This window comes from Tamandua tetradactyla, chromosome 3 (assembly GCF_023851605.1).
Source record: "Tamandua tetradactyla isolate mTamTet1 chromosome 3, mTamTet1.pri, whole genome shotgun sequence".
Taxonomy (NCBI): domain Eukaryota; kingdom Metazoa; phylum Chordata; class Mammalia; order Pilosa; family Myrmecophagidae; genus Tamandua; species Tamandua tetradactyla.
The window spans coordinates 53949594-53965979 of record NC_135329.1 but is presented as its reverse complement, the minus strand read 5'-3'; the positions used below and the strand labels follow the sequence as shown (position 1 = coordinate 53965979).

The window sequence follows — 16386 nt, the reverse complement described above, 5'->3', positions numbered from 1 at the left end:
GATTTTACTTTTTGCATCTTTTTTCTTTTTCAATCTATCTAAGTGTTTACCAATTTTATTAATTTCTTCAAAGAACCAAATTTTCAGTTTGTTAATGCTTTCCATTTCATTTATTTCTGCTGTTACCTTTGTTATTTCTTTCTTTGCGTTTGTTTTGGGTTTAGTTTCCTGTTCTCTTTCTAGGTACTCCAGATGTGCAGTTAGGTTTTTTTATTTTAGCCTTTTCTTCTCTCTAAATGTGAACATTTAGGGCTATAAGTTCCCTTTCAGCACTGCTTTCACTTCATCCCATAACTTTTGATATGTTGTTTTCTCATTTCCATTTGTCTCAAGGTGTTTACTGATTTTCCTTACCATTTATTTTTTTGATCTAAAGATTGTTTAAGAGGGTTACTTAATGTCCATATGTTTGTGGATTTTCTAGTTCTCTGCCTATTATTGATCTCCAGCTTAATTCGATTATGATCACAGAAGATGTCTGGTATAATTTCAATATTTTAAAATTTATTGAGACTAGTTTTGTAGCACAACATGTGGACTATCCTTGAGAATGATCTATGTGCACTTGGATGTATATCCTATTCCTCTGACTATATGATTTAGATTTTACTTTCTTCTAATTCACTGATTCTTTCTCCTGCCTTTTCGAATGTGCTGTTGTATGCCTCTGGTATATTTTAAATCCCTATCATTATGCCTTTCATCCCCATAATTTCTGTTATTTTTGCTATTTATTATTTCAAATTCTTCTTTATGCACACACATTGTCTTCTTAATATCCTTTAGCTCTATTTCTATATTTTCCTTCATTTCCTTTAATTGATTTAGATTTATTTGAACTTCGTTGATTAGTGTTCCAAATTCTGTATCTCCTCTGATGTTTTAATTTGTTTCCTTGACTAAGTCATGTCTTCCTGTTTCTTATTATGGCTTGTAATATTTTGCTGATATCTGGGCATCTGATTATCTTGATGAGTTAACTCTGAAGGTTCATTTCTCCCTCTTATCTAGGATTTTATTGTTGATTGGCTCCTTGTTAAGGGTCTTTTTGGGGCTTGGTCCAACTTATTTTAGATCTTTAAAGTAGCCTGGGTTTAACCATTCATGTGTTCTCAGCTCTTCTTCATCTGATTCTTTCCCTGGATATGTGGTACAATTTTTAAAATTGCACTTTTTTGTGTGGATTATTTCCCCTTCAGGAGAAATCTTCTTTTCCTTTGTTCCTTCTCTGGGATCTTGAACTGTTTGGTTTATTTTTGTGCAAGATTTTCTCCCTAGCACCTATGATTTGTTTAGATTCTCTCTTTCATTCAGTGTACCCTGTTCATTACATTTTCCAGTTCTGTCTTACAGTGGTTCAGTTTAATCCCCCCCCCCCCCCATTTCCCTTATCTTTTCAGGAGGATTTTCTGCCTCCTGTTTCTTCCCCATTAGAGTGTCCCACCTGGGACCTAAATGGAGTCAATTCAGAAGGATGTGCCACTTCAGAAAAGCTTGTTTTGTATTTAGGTGGTCCAGCCAATAGAAACTGATTTGAGTGTGTGCACCTCTAGCCATAAGTTTTTCTTTGGCCTTTGTGATGGTTAGATTCTGGTGTCAATATGGCCAAGTGTTCATGACCAGTTGTTTGGTCAAGCAAGCATTGGCTTGACCATTGCTACAAAGATATTTTGTGGCTGGCTGATAAACCAAAAGGATGGTGTACTAAATCATCAGTCAGTTGGTTGCATCTATGGCTGATTACATCTGTGATCAACTAAGATGTGCCTCCCACCAATGGGATAACCCAATCAACTGAAGATTTTTTAAGGAAGAAGAGAGGTTTTGACTGCTTCTTCAGTCAGTGATTCTCTCCTGTGGAGTTTGTCAAGGCCTTTCATTGTAGCTGCTAGCTTCACAACCTGCCCTGTGGATATTGAGCTCTTCCATTCCCATAGTTACATGAGACACAGTTATAAATCTCATATTTACAGATATCTCCTGTTGGTAGATGTATTAGTTAAGGTTCTCTAGAGAAACAGAATCAACAGGGAACACTTGCAAATATAAAATTTGTAAAAGTGTCTCATGTGACCATGGGAATGCAGAGTTCAAAATCTGCAGGGCAGACAGTGAAGCCGACAATTCCGATGGAGGGTCTGGATGAACTCCACAGGAGAGGCTCACCAGCCGAGACAGGAAGAGCCTGTCTCTTTTGAATCCTCCTTAAAAGGTTTCCAGTGATCAGATTAAGCATTACTCATTGCAGAAGGCACTCCCCTTTGGCTGATGACAAATGTATTCAGCTGTGGATGTAGCTGACATGATCATGATTTAATTCTATAAAATGTCCTCATCGCTACAGACAGGCCGGCATTTGCCCAACCAGACAAATAGGTACCACCACTTGGCCAAGCTGACACATGAACCTAACCATGGCAGTAGAGAACCCTGATTAATACAGCTTGGTACTGGGAGTGGTGTTGAGAAACAGAATCTTAAAAATTGGCTTTTATGATTGGTTTTCTACTCTGATTAGACTCAGAGGCACCAATGACTCTGTTCCTAATAATCAAGGTGGCACTGAAAGTCCATGGGTTGATTTGGCAAGGGAGATATTCAAAATATCACATTAGATTCTTTTAACTATACACTTATATGGGGCAAGGCTCTTGGTGACAGTGTTTTTGACATCTTTACAGAGTTTTGTGGAATTAAGAGGTATAATGATGCTCACTCACATTGTTGCATTATTAGATAAGCTGGATGCAGTGATGAGGGAAAGGGCTGAGCTGAAGACTTCAAATTTAAAACTTAAATGCTGTATGAAAGTTTGCCTTGAAAGAAAATCTTATTTCCTCTGGTTGCAGACTTGAGGTCTCTGAAAACCAGACACAGCTCATAGTGTGAGTAGCAGATTTACAATGTAAACTAAAATCTACATCTTGCAGGGTGTTTGCTGTTAAAATAAGGGATTTGATTAGAAAGGAATGGGATCCTGAAACTTGGGTTGAGATTATATGCCTTGATAATGATGGTGATGGGGAGATGTATTCCATGAAATCTGTTGAGTCTTTGCCTGATAGACCTGTAACAGACTGACCTGATGAAAGAGCTTCTTGATCTCCAGTCTGTTCAGAGGAGCCTGCTATCAAACCTCCACCTAAAGAGATTAAGCCTTCAATGCATGCTAACCCTGTAACCATCTCCCTTGTGGAAACAGTCCTCACTTTCTTGTTTGGAGCAACAAATCCTGTTTCATCAGATGAAACTGCAATGGAATGCCCTGAGGTAATTGGCTTGAAAGACACGTCTATTTATTTTTATGATCCACTCCCACTACCCCTCTTTTCTTCAAGGCTTATAAGTATACTAAAGTCTCAATAGGTTTGGAAAGGTGAGGTACAAAGTGTGACCCATGAGAAGGCACGCTATAAACCAAAACAACTGCATGAGTTTTACAGTCTATATAGACAGAAATCAGGAGAATATGTGTGGGGAAGGATATAAAGGGTTTGGAAAAATGGTGGAAGGAATATAAAATTAGATCAAGCTGGATTATTGATATAGGCTCACTACGCAGAGACTCTGCATTCAATGTTGTATCTCCAGGGGTTAGAAACAGTGTTTGGATGGTTGGCTGAAACATGAATCCAAAGGTGGCTGACATTACCTGAGGTTGAAATGCCAGAACTATCCTGATATAATGTAGATGGAGTGATCCAGAGGCTTAGAGCGATAGGAATGTTAGAGTGGATTTATCACGGAAGACCTGCTCATATACCCCAGGAATGTTCAGAAGACACATCTTTTACCAGAACCTTGAGAAATAATTCATGAGACAAGTTCCATTCTCCTTGAACAATTCTGTAGTTGCCCTTCTCTGTAGGTCATATATTACTGTGGGAAATGCTGGCACTGGTTTGGAATCCTTAAAGAGAATGGGAATGACTGGATCCTGAGTTGGCAGAAGTCATGTGGTGACAGTTAATCACCATAGACAAAGTGCATGTGGACACCATATTGGGTAGCAAATTCAAAGCAGCAGTCAAAATAATCCTACTTGCAGAGATTTGTGGCATTGGCTAGTAGACCATGGGATACCTAGAAGTAAAGTAGATGGTCAGTCTACTAAGTTCTTGTTTGAGCTGTACAAGCAGAAGAATTCTAGTTCAAGTGACTAAAAGTCTAATTTGAGTTATAAAAATAGAGAGTCACAGCCCTCAACAAATTCCCAGACTTCAGACAGTTTACAGACCCATAGACCCTTGAGTGAGGGGAGGGCTGGGTACCCTTGGGGAAGGAACCCTTTAATACGGCTCAAATTTATGCTGTTAACCTACTCCCAAGCCTTCCTCAGGGAGACCTTTGGCTTTTCATCAGAGTGACTATACAATGGGGAGAATAAGATAATCAGATATTTCAGGGATGATTAGACACTGGCTCAGAAGTGATGCTAATTCCAGAAGACCCAAAATATTACTCTGGTCCACCAGTCAGAGTAGGGGCTTATGGAGGTTAGGTGATCAATGGAGTTTTAGCTCAAGTCTGTCTCACAGAGGGTCCGGTGGGTCTCTGGACCCATTCTGTGGTCATTTTCCCAGTTCCAGAATGCATAATTGGAATCAACAAACTCAGCAACTGGCAGAATCCCTGAATTGGTTCTCTAACTTATGGAGTGAGGGCTATTATATAGGAAAGGCCAAGTGGAAGCCACTAGAACTGCTCCTACCTAGCAAAATAGTGAATGGGAAGAAATACTAGATTCCTAGAGGGATTGCAGAGATTAGTTCCACTCTTAAGGACTTGAAGGATGCAGGAGTGGTGATTCCCAGCACATCCCCATTTAACTCTCTTATTTGGCTGGTGCATAAAACAGATAGGTCTTGGAGAATGACAGTGGATTATTGTAAACTTAATCAGGTAGTGACTCCAATTGCAGTTACTGTTCCAGATGTGGTATCATTATTTGAGCAAATAAATACTTTTCCTGGTACCTGGTATGCAGCTATTGTTCTGGCAAATGTTTTTTTCTCACTAGGTCATTAAGGACCACCAGAAACAGTTTTCATTCAGTTGGGAAGGCCAGCAGTATACCTTCACTGTCCTGCCTCAGGGGTATTTGAACACTCCAGCCCTGTGTCATAATCTTATCCAAAGGACCTCAATCATTTGTCCTTCCCAAAAGACTTCAAACTGTTCCGTTATATTGAGGATATCATGTTGATTGGGCCTAGTGAGCAAGATGTAGCAAATACTCTAGACTTATTGGTAAAGCATTTGCATGTCAGGGGATGGGAGATAAATCCAACAAAAACACTTGGGCCTTCCACCGCAGTGAAATTTCTAGGTGTCCAGTGCTATGCATCATGTTGACATTATCTCTTTGAAGGATAAGCTGTTGCCCATCTTATGACCAAAAAAGAGGAACAATGTCTAGTTGGCCTCTTTGGATTTTGGAGATAGCATATTCCTCATTTGAGTGTTCTACTCCAGCCCACTTCACCGAGTGACCAGAAAAGCTGCTAATTTTGAGTGGGAACTGGAATGAGAGGAGGCTGTGCAACAGGTCCTGGCTGCTGTGCAAGCTGCTCTGCCACTAAGGGCCATATGGTTCAGCAAATCCAGTGATGGATCTGCTATCTGGAGCCTTTGGCAGGCCATTATAGGAGAATTACAATGCAGACCCTTAGCATTTTGAATAAAGCCTTACCATCTGCTGCAGATAACTACCTTCCTTTTGAGAAGCAGTTTCTTTGTCTGCTACTGGGCCTTAGTAGAGACTGAATGCTTAATGATGGGCCACCACGTTACCATGAGACCTGAGTTGCCTATCATGAGCTGAGTGTTATCTAATGCACCAAGCTATAAAATTGGTGTGCACAGTAGCACTCTATCATAAAGTGGAAATGTTATATAAGAGATAGGGCTTGAGTAGGTCCTTAAGGCACAAGTAAGTTGCATGAGGAAGTGGCCTAAATGCCCATGTCCCCACTCATGCCACAGTACCCTCTCTTTTCCAGATCAAAGCTATGGCCTCTTGGGGAATTCCTTATAGTTGGTTGACTGAGGAAGAGAAAACTTGGACCTGGTTTGCAGATGGTTATTCATGATGTGCAGGGAACATCTGGAAGTGGACAGCTGCAGCACTACAACCCCATTCTGAGATATCCTTAAACAACAGTGGTGAAGGGAAATACTCCAGTGGGCAGAGTTTCAAGTAGTGCACCTTGTTGTTCATTTTACTTAGAATAAGAACTGGCCAGAGGTGCATTTGTATACTGACTCATGGTCTGTTGCTAATGATGGGCTTGATGGTCAGGAACTTTGAAGGAGCATGATTGGAAAATTGGTGACAAAGAGGTCTGGGGAAGAGGTATGTGAATAGATCTTTCTGAGTGGCAAAGAACATGAAAATATTTGTGTCCCATATGAATGCTTATCAGAGGGTGGCTGCAGCAGAGAAGGGTTTTAATAATCAAATGAATAAGATGATCTGTACTGTGGAGACAAGTCATCTTCTTTTCTCAGCATTCCTGCCATTGCCCAACGGGCTCATGAAAAAAGTGAGCATGGTGGTAGGAATGGAGGTTATGCATGGGCTCAGCAACATGGACTTCCACTCACGAAGGCTGATCTGGCTACAGCCATTGCTGAGTGCCCAATCTGCCAGCAGCAGAGACCCACACTCAGTCCTTGTTATGGCACCATTCCCTGAGGTGATCAGCCTGCTACCTGGTGGCAGGTTGATTACATTGGACTACTTCTATCATGGAAGATGCAGTGATTTGTTCTAACTTGAACAGATACATAAGCTGGATTTGGGTTTTCTCTTCCCTGCACTCAATGCTTTTGCAAAAACTACCATCTGTGGACTTACAGAATATCTTATCCACCATCACAGTATTCCACCCAGCATGAAACCCACTTTACAGCAAATGAAATGTGGGAATGGGCACATGCTCATGGAGTTCTTTGGTCTTGCCATGATCCCCACCATCCAGAGGCAGCTGGGTTGATAGAATGGTCAAATCGCCTTTTGAAGACCCAATTGTGGTGCCAATTAGGTGGCAATATCTTGCAAGGCTGAGGCAGTGTTCTCCAGGGAGTTGTATATCCTCTGAATCAGCATCCACTCTATGGCGCTATTTCTCCCCTAGCCAGGAATCAAATGGGAGTGGCACAACTCACTATCACCCTTAATGATCCACAGGGAAAATATTTGCTTCCTGTTCTTGAAACCTTAAGCTCTACTGGTCTACAGGTCTTAGTTCCAAAAGGTGGAGTGCTCCTACCAGGACACACAGCAATGATTCTATTGAACTGGAAGTTAAGACTGCCACCCGGACACTTTGGGTTTCTCATGCCGCTGAATCAACAGGCACAAAAGGGGATTACTGTTCTGTCTGGGGTGATTGATCCTGACTATAAGGGGGAAATAGGACTGCAACTACACAATGGAGGTGAAGAAAGGTTTTCCTGGAATACAGGAGATCCTGCAGGGCGTCTCTTGGTATGACCATGCCCTGTGATTAAAGTCAATGGAAAACTGCAACAACAAAATTCAGGCAGGACTACCAAGGGCCCAGAAATTTCAGGAATGAGGGTTTGAGTCACCCCACCTGGGAAAAAACCACAGCCAGCTGAAGAGTTTGCTGAATGTAAAGGGAACGTGGAATAGGTGGAAAAGGTAGTGATAAATATGAACTATGTCCATGTGCCCAGTTACAGAAACATGTACTGTGATTGTATGAATATTTCCTCCCTGCTTTGTTATGAGTATGTTTGCATCTGTACATGAGCAAATTTCTTGTTTTCTTCTTATCCTAAGATGTAGTTGTATTGTTTATGTTATAGTATTTAAGTCATAGGCTATGAAGTTTAACAGTGAATGTTACCTAAGGATTTGCACCCTGTTCTGAGAGATGTAGTGTGTTTCTGGTTGTATACAGGACAGCTGAGTATTGTTAGATGAAATGTGTGTCTGTTATTGTGTTCTATTTGGAAATTAAGTGTGATTCAAGGTGATATGTATAGCTACCCAGTTGACAAGGGGTGAACTGCGATGGTTAGGTTCTGGTTTCAAGCTGGCCAAGTGGTGATGCCCAGTTTGGTCAGGCAAGCACTGGTCTGACCATTGATACAAAGATTTTTCATGCTTGGTTGATAAACCAGAAGGTTGGCATATTAAATCATCAGTCAGTTGATTGCATCTGTGACTGATTACATCTGTGATCAACTCAAGCGTGTCTCCCACCAATGAGATAATCCAATCAGTTGAAGACTTTAAGGAAGAATAGGGGTTTTTGCTGCTGCTTCAGTCAGTGAGTCTCTCATGTGGAGTTCGTCAAGACCCTTCATTGCAGCTGCCAGCTTCACAGACTTCCCTGCAGATGTTGGACTGCTCCATTCCCATGGTTGTGTAAACACCTTTATAAATCTCATATTTACAGATATTTCTTGTTGGTTCTATTTATCTAGAGAAGCCTGTGTAATATAGCCTTTCTCTGCCTCACCTCCATCCCCTGTCCTCTTTTGTATGGAGTATGATTTAGTAGCTTGTATTCTTCCCTGGGTCCCTCAGAGTTGGGTTCCTGTGCCTGGATATGCATGGGGTTCTAAATTACTACTGTGACTGGTATGGCTGAAGGGATTCTGGCCATGCTACCTCCATGCAACTCCCAAGCTGCAAGGGACCTAGTGAAGGGGAGGGTTCCATATTAGTGAATCTGGGACAGAAATTTCTTACCTAATCATGGAATTTTTTTCTTTTTATTTGATTCAGCATTTATGGATTCCTTTTCCAGTCTCTATCATCCTCTGCAGTTCTAAGCAAGAGAGATTTGTCCTGTTATTTGTTGATTCTGAGAAGTCTTTCCAGGGGATGTCTTATATTGTTATATTGATGATGTCACTTCTCTTTATCTTTGAAAGAAAGTTTCGCTGGATATAAAATTCTTGGCAGGCAATTGTTTTCTCTTGGCATTTTAAGTATTTCAACTCAGTACCTTCTTGCTTCCATGTTTCTGATGAAAAATTGATACTTTATCTAATTGGGGCTTCCTTGCACCTAACACATTGCTTTTCTCTTGCATTTTTCAGAATGCTCCTTTTCTTTTGGGAGGTTTAGTGGTCATGAACTCCCTCAGCTTTTGTTTGTTTGGAAATATTCTTTGCATTTGATAGTGTAATAAACATATTAGGGTGTCTTTTTCTTCATATTTATCCTGTTTGGTATTTTCTAGGTTTCTTGGCTGTACATGTTCACATCTTTAGTAAAAGTTTGGAAAGTTTCTTTGTCAGTATTTCTTTGACTATTCCTTCTGCCCCTTTCTCTCTTCCTTCTCCTTCTGGGACTCCGGTAATATATATATTGATATGCTTGATAGTGTCCTCGAGGTTCTATTAGCTGTTTTTTGCTTTTTATAATTCTTATTTCTTTCTACTCCTCAGCCTGACTGATTTCAGTTTTCTTGTTTTCATGTTCACTGATTCTTTCTTCTGCTAGTTCTAACCTGCTTATTGCCAGTTTTTCTGTTTGGTTCTTTTTTAGAATTTCTCTCTCTATTGAGAATCTCATAGTGTTCATTCATTGTTTCCCTCATGAACACTGAGCTTTAGCTTTTTCTAAAATTTTTTCTCCTTGAGCATATTAAAGATAATTTTTAAAAATCCTTGTTCAGTATGTCTATTTAGTCTTACTGATTGTTTACTGGATTTTTAGTCTCTTCCTTTGGATAGTCATTGCTTCCTGTTTCTTTGTTTTGTAATCTTTTTGCTCAGTGTACATTTTAATATATGAGAATTTAAGTCTGGGATTAATGTAACTCTGAGATGTCTGTTTCTTGAGTTTAACCAGTTGGTGATATGCCAGAGTTTTTCTTGAGTGTCAGCCCCCCTGTTAGGAAATTCTGCCCAAGGAGCCTGCATAGTATAGGGTTCGCCTCATCTTTTCTGGACCTGTGTATAATCCTGGGTTTGTGTTCATTAGTCTCCTTAGGAAGGAGTTCCCCTGTATACAGGAGTTTGAATACCACCTCTACTTCTTAGGAGACAGAACTTCTTCCTCTCCTGGTGTGCTGGTTTGAAAGGAAGTATGCCCCCTAAGAAAAGCCATGTTTTAATATAAATCCCATTTCTTAATGGTAGAATAATCCCTATTTAATGCTGTATATTTGAAACTGTAATGAGATCATCTCCCTGGTTGATGTGATTTAGTCAAGAATGGTTGTTAAACTGGATTAAGGGATGACATGTCTCCACCCATTTGAGTGGGTCTTGATTAGTTTCTGAAGTCCTATAAAAGAGGAAACATTTTGGAGAATGAGAGATTCAGAGAGAGCAGAGAATGCTGTAGCACCACAAAGCAGAGAGTCCATGAGCCAGCAACCTTTGGAGATGAAGAAGGGAAACGCCTCCCGGGGAGCTTCATGAAACCAGAAGCCAGGAGAGTAAGCTAGCAGATGACACCGTGTCTGCCATATGCCCTTCCAGCCAAGAGAGAAACTGTGACTGTGTTCACCATGTGCCTTTCCAGATGAGAGAGGAAACCTGAACCTCATCGGCCTTCTTGAACCAAGGTATCTTTCCCTGGATGCCTTAGATTGGACATTTCTATAGACTTGTTGTAATTGGGACATTTTCTTGGCCTTAGAACTGTAAACTAGCAACTCATTAAATCACCCCTTTTAAAAGCCATTCTGTTTCTGGTATATTGCATTCCAGCAGCTAGCAAACTGAAACACCTGGCCATTCCATTGCTGAACTTAAAGCTAGTAAGCGTTTGCCTCAGGCTGTCCACCTCAATTTTTACCTTGCTTCCTTGTCTAAAGCTGTTTTTGCCTAGAGGGCACATTTGGGAGTGGGGACATGCCAGAGAGGAGTTTCCCAAGTTAGTCTTTTCTAGCATAACAGGTCCAGGACCCATGATGGGAGTGTAAGCCACCTCCAAACTTTCCTGGAGAGGTGATGAGCAAGAGGCCAGGAGGGCACCAGGAGCTTCCTGTAGGGCTCCCAAAGCGGTGTTTTCTTTACCTGTTCAGGAAATGTAGCCCTTCAACTGTCCTCCACAGCTCTGAGGAAACATACTGTCTTTACGTATGCCCTGCCACCTCCGCATGGGGTGGGCGTGGGGGGTTGCAGCAATGGCTGCACTCAGAACTGGGGCAGCTCATCAAAAGCTGTGATCAGTGATTGATCTGTGCCTACCCCAGATCGTGGGGTAGTGGATTTTTATGTCCTTTTCTGGCAAGCAAACTACCCCAGATACCTTACCCCACTGCTGCTTGCTGTGAGAGTGGGGAATAGGCAATTGTCACCACTGCTCAGTGGAACTATTTACAGATATTTGCCATAATTTACCAGCCTCTTCCTCCTGCTCTTGCCTGGATGTTGTATGGTGTTAAATTGGACTCTGAAGTTTTTAATACTTGATTCTGACAATTTGTGTCTGTCTAATAGTTTTTCTGGTGGAAGAACTGATTCCTGGAGCTTCCTGCTCCACTATCTTCCCACCTGTAGTCTCAAAAAAAATCTTGAATGGTGACAGATTCTGACACAAGCTGTCTCCGTTGTAGGTGAGTGTATGTGTGAGTGTGTATGTTTAACCATATCCTGAATGTCATTGTACCTGCAAGTAGAAATGAGAATGAGAGATTCTTCCTACCCAGCGAGCTACCCCTTCCCCAGTTACCCTTCACAATACCTCCCCCACTTTTTCTCCTCCTACCCTATAGAGGATTCATGGTGAATAAAAAGGGCAGCAGAAATCTCTTTGGCAGTGTAGTGTAAAATGAACTTTATGAAATGATTTACTGGTCAAAATGTTTTATGATACCATCCTTTGATGTATGATACCCTAATCACACCTTCAGGGCATCACCAGGCACAGGGCACATCTGAGTATCTCTAATTCCCAATGGGTGTGATTATACCTCATCATATTCACAGCCCTCCAGAGCTTTTCTTTACTGGTATAAATAAATCAATTATTTAAGGCAATCACTTTGATCATCATGAGCTGCTGGCTTGCAGAGGAAAACCTTGGCTGTGCAGTTCTCTGGGAGCCCTCTCCCCACCCAGCATGCCGACAACCGTCTGAAGGTCTTCGTGTCATTTCGTCCTGTTGTGTGCACAGTTTTGATGTTGGTCCCCGGGCTTCTCTCCGAACACAGAGTGTTCTGTGGCTTGAGTGGAATTCCCACAGGAGGGCCTTTCATCTTTGAACGTTGCCGTGATCTAGATTAAGTGGACACTCGAGTTTAGCAGTTGTGTCTCTCATCCACACTCCTTCAAAGAGGGCTGGGCAGATGGAATTGCTCTCTGCCTTTGTGGGCAATGCTGTGTTTTCTAAAACATCACTAAGGCTGGTTTGGTGAAAGGAATTTGGGGGTCACTTGGGATCTGTATAAATTAGCATTTATATCATACCAATGAGGTGCTAATTGCACTTGCAACCTTTTTAATGCAAATTAACCTAGTTCTGTTTGTATTGTCATGTATCCAATATAATACCTTCTAGCCTTTCTATTATTGTTAAAGTAATTAGCAGTGCTCCCATTAATAAGGAACATGTTTCATGGCTGCTAACTACTATACATCAGGGTCTTTTGGGAGAAACAAGTTTGTTCCAATATTATTAGGGTCACTTTTAAATCGCAGTCTCTCCCGAAGAAAAAGAGATTGGAAAGCAGTGCTGGAGTTACCAGCAGGCAGAAGTTGTCTGTATGTGTGCACAGGAAGGGATTAGCCCTTCCAAAGCTGGCAAACTCATTCGGGACATCCTAGGACCTCTTCGTTTTTCAGTCTAGAGTCTGTCTTTCTATGGTGACTAAAGGATAACCTGTTTTGGGGTCATGTTTTAGAACCAATTTGGAAACTAAGGCAAAAGGAAAATTGTGCATTCCTATATATACTTATCAAAATATCCTCCCACATTTATAAGAGAAGATAGGATTTAACAAATGAATATGATTGCTGAATCACTAAATTGGTATTTCTTTTAGTCTCTAGTATCTTAGAGCAGCTAGAAGTAAAAGCCTAAAATTGTGGAATTGCAACCCATACAAAACTCTGAAATCTGTTCTACAACTAATTGTTGTGTTGTGCTTTGGAATTTATTGCTTTTTTGTATATGTGTTGTTTTTCACAAAGAAGAAAGAAAAAAGTTAATTGTGATGATGAAAACATATTTATTCCTTCTAGCCTCCTATATTCTGGAGCAGCTGGAAGGAAGAATCTGAGATGATGGTATGGTAGCCCATGACAAACTCTGAGATCTGTCCTGTAACTATTGTTGAAGAGTGCTTTGAAAACTATTGCTTTTTCTTTCTTTGCTTTGTGTATGTTATATCACACAATAAAAAAGTTAAAAAATATATATGCATATATACTTATATATGGTATAAATCAAATGTTTGTTAGTGATGAACTGTATACTTGAAATGTGTGCATTGAATAGTTTATAAACTTTATCTCAATAAAGTTACTTTTTAAATTTGAAAAAATATACCCTCCCACATTCTGAATGGGGTGGAAAAAGTTTTAAAAAGCTATATAATAAAAAAAGATTATATATATATATATGTATATAAAGCCTCATGTTGCCCAACCAGTTCATAGCCCATTGTCAGTCCAGAAGCTGTCCACATGGCCATGTATGGACCTGAGGACCACTTGCTGATTGGAAATGACTGTTAATATTGCAAGGCTCATAAAACAAGCAAACTTTATTTAAAATTCTGCTATTTTGTTCAACATGTTTTTTTTTTTGCATTAATTTTTATTTTTTTAAATATTGAATTCACATATAATTCATCTCAATTACTGAGTTTTTTGGTGCCTTTAGATTTTGTGACCTGATCCTGTGACCAGTTTAAAGGGTGACTTTTTTCTGCAGCAACGGCATTAACCCTGGTTTAGACTAGATATTCCTAGAGGAGTATGGGGTTCAGAGTTTTACCTGGATTTCCCACCTTCTGATACATTTGGTAAGATTCCCAACACCTATGTTGATCTTCAAAACTTAAAGACGACACTACCTGTCTAGTACACAACAGTAATAGGTGTCAGGGTCTTTGTAAGAGTAATTTAAATCTTCTTAGATAAGATGGGATATTATAAATATTAAAAATTAGCCTTCAGGTAAAATTTAAATCATCTGAACAAGTGCAATGTTGAGGAAGAATTGTGGGCTTTGGATTCAGAAAGTGGATTTTAATTTTGGACCTCTAGTCCATGCAAAATCTCACTCAATTTTTTTCTAAGAACCCAGGGGTCTTTATACGGACACATGACAGTTCCTTCTCATCCCTCATTTGTCATCTTCCGTTATTCTCCTTTCCTGCTCCAGCTCCTTTTGGGAGGAATATATTAACGTCTAAACTTCTTGACAGGGCCTTGATGAGGCTCTGAGGACCAGTCCTAGTGTTCCCAGGCCCTCCTCCTAGTGCTACCTGGGGGGTGTGGGTTGGGTGAGGAGTGAGGGGCAGATAACACTGAAAGGGTTCCCATCACCAATGTGCCAATGTGAAACCATCCTTAATGTCCCTGAGTCACTCTTTGTTCTTCACAGATATAAGAAGTCTGTTCTCCTTGTTTGAAACTATGGATATTAGAGCATTGCTGCTTACTCTAAAACCTAATACTTTGTTATTGTTTCCCCTCAGAGCAGATACTATTGTCTGGTTGTATCAACCCTTATTCCAGATCACTTTGCTACCTGTGCCGGTTTGAATCTGTGGTGGACCTCAGAAAAGCATGTCCTTTAATCTTCATTCAATATTGCTGACTGAGAACTTTTTGATTGCTCCAATGGAGATGCAACCCACCCAACTGTGGGTGGTAACTTTTGATTAGATGGCTTCCATGGAGTTGTGATTCCAGCCATTCCAAGTGGGTCTTGATTAGTTTACTGGAATCCTTTAAAAGAGGAAGCACTTTGGAGAAAGCTTCAGAATGACAAGAGAGCCATGAAAGAGTCATGAGAACCACCAGATCTCATGCAACCAGAGACCTTTGGAGATGAAGAAGGAATACACCCCTTGGGGAGCTTCATGAAACAGGAAGCCTGGAGAGCAAGCTAGCAAACTTTGCTATGTTCACCATATGACTTTCTAGTTGAGAGGAAACCCTGAACTTCATCACTCTTTCTTGAGTGAAGGTAACCTCTTGTTGGTGCCTTAGATTGAATATTTCTATAGCCTTACTTTAATTTGGATATTTTCATAACTTCAGAACTGTAAACTTGCAACTTAATAAATTCCCCCTTTAAAAGAACCATCCCACTTCTGGTATACTGCATTCTAGCAGCTAACAAACTAGAAAACTACCTTCTAGCTCGAGATGGCCATGTGGTACAACACTGATCAAAAAAGAAACAAAAAGCAAGTAAGATTTTGCCTAGAGTTCCTGAAAACTTCTGCTATAGGGTTTGGTTCTTCCTTTCTAATGGAACACATGCAGATGTGATAGCTGGAGCAATTTCCACAAACTGAAAACTGTGAGGAAAAGGCCAGGACAACCTCAGAGAACTCAGCAATGAACTGGCACCTGAAAAATAGCTTCTTATTTGTTTAAGCCATTGTGGTTAGGTTTTCTGTCACTTCCATCCAAAGGCCTTTTTCTCTAATACACGTCCAACTTCTGTAATCCAAGATGAACCCAAGAATCTATGGGGGATAAATCTGAGCCAAGACCACTCTATTACTTGGGATGGTCTTTCCCCTGTGAAATTCGATGCACTGTTATTGGATGAAAACTGTATTCCTATTAGAGAAATCTAACCTTAGGATGAATCTCTTGGGGGCCCTTCATTCTTAATTTAAATAGAGCCCTGGAGGGTCCACCCTCACCTTTCAGCCAGTCCTTCCCAGACATATCTCAATTACAATGGTGGACTTTGCCTGAGCTTAAGCTGGGCCTTTTGCTTTTGAAAATGCATCATGAAACTTTTGATTGGGAAAAAATATGGTTTTGGTAGAGTAAATATTTTAAAAAAGACAGATAGCAAGGTGTACTTCTTTGACATTCATCACTGGAATGGTCATCAAATATGACCATTGTTCTAAGAAATTCTTCAAAAATTACCTTATCCCATATCCATTTAAAGTTTGTTGATGAAATGATGTAATGACATACTATTACTTGTGTAAAATTGCAGGGAAAAGACATTGTAGAAGCAGACAGAAGAAAGTCATGAGCTGTGATTTTCAACAAAATGATATTCAAATGGGCTAAGAATGTCCAGAGAATAAGGAATTTCATATTTTATCTTCATTTCAATAACACTAGGGTGATGATAGGAAGATGGTGAGAGGTGACTGCCCATTTCAGTGCCCTTCTTTGACTCTATGGCCCTTCCCAGGTCCTGGGGACCCTCAGGCCCCCCTCTGACACTCCTTGCAGAAG

General features: G+C 40.5%; 1 long non-coding RNA gene across 1 annotated transcript in view; it reads left to right on the top strand.

The window, feature by feature from the left end:
* Positions 1–15641, top strand: part of LOC143676081 (uncharacterized) — a 71491-nt gene extending 55850 nt beyond the window's left edge. The window contains exon 3 of the long non-coding RNA XR_013171802.1: positions 14651–15641. This is a non-coding gene — a long non-coding RNA (uncharacterized LOC143676081). The remainder of the gene's footprint in view (positions 1–14650) is intronic.
* Positions 15642–16386: the final 745 nt, after the last annotated feature.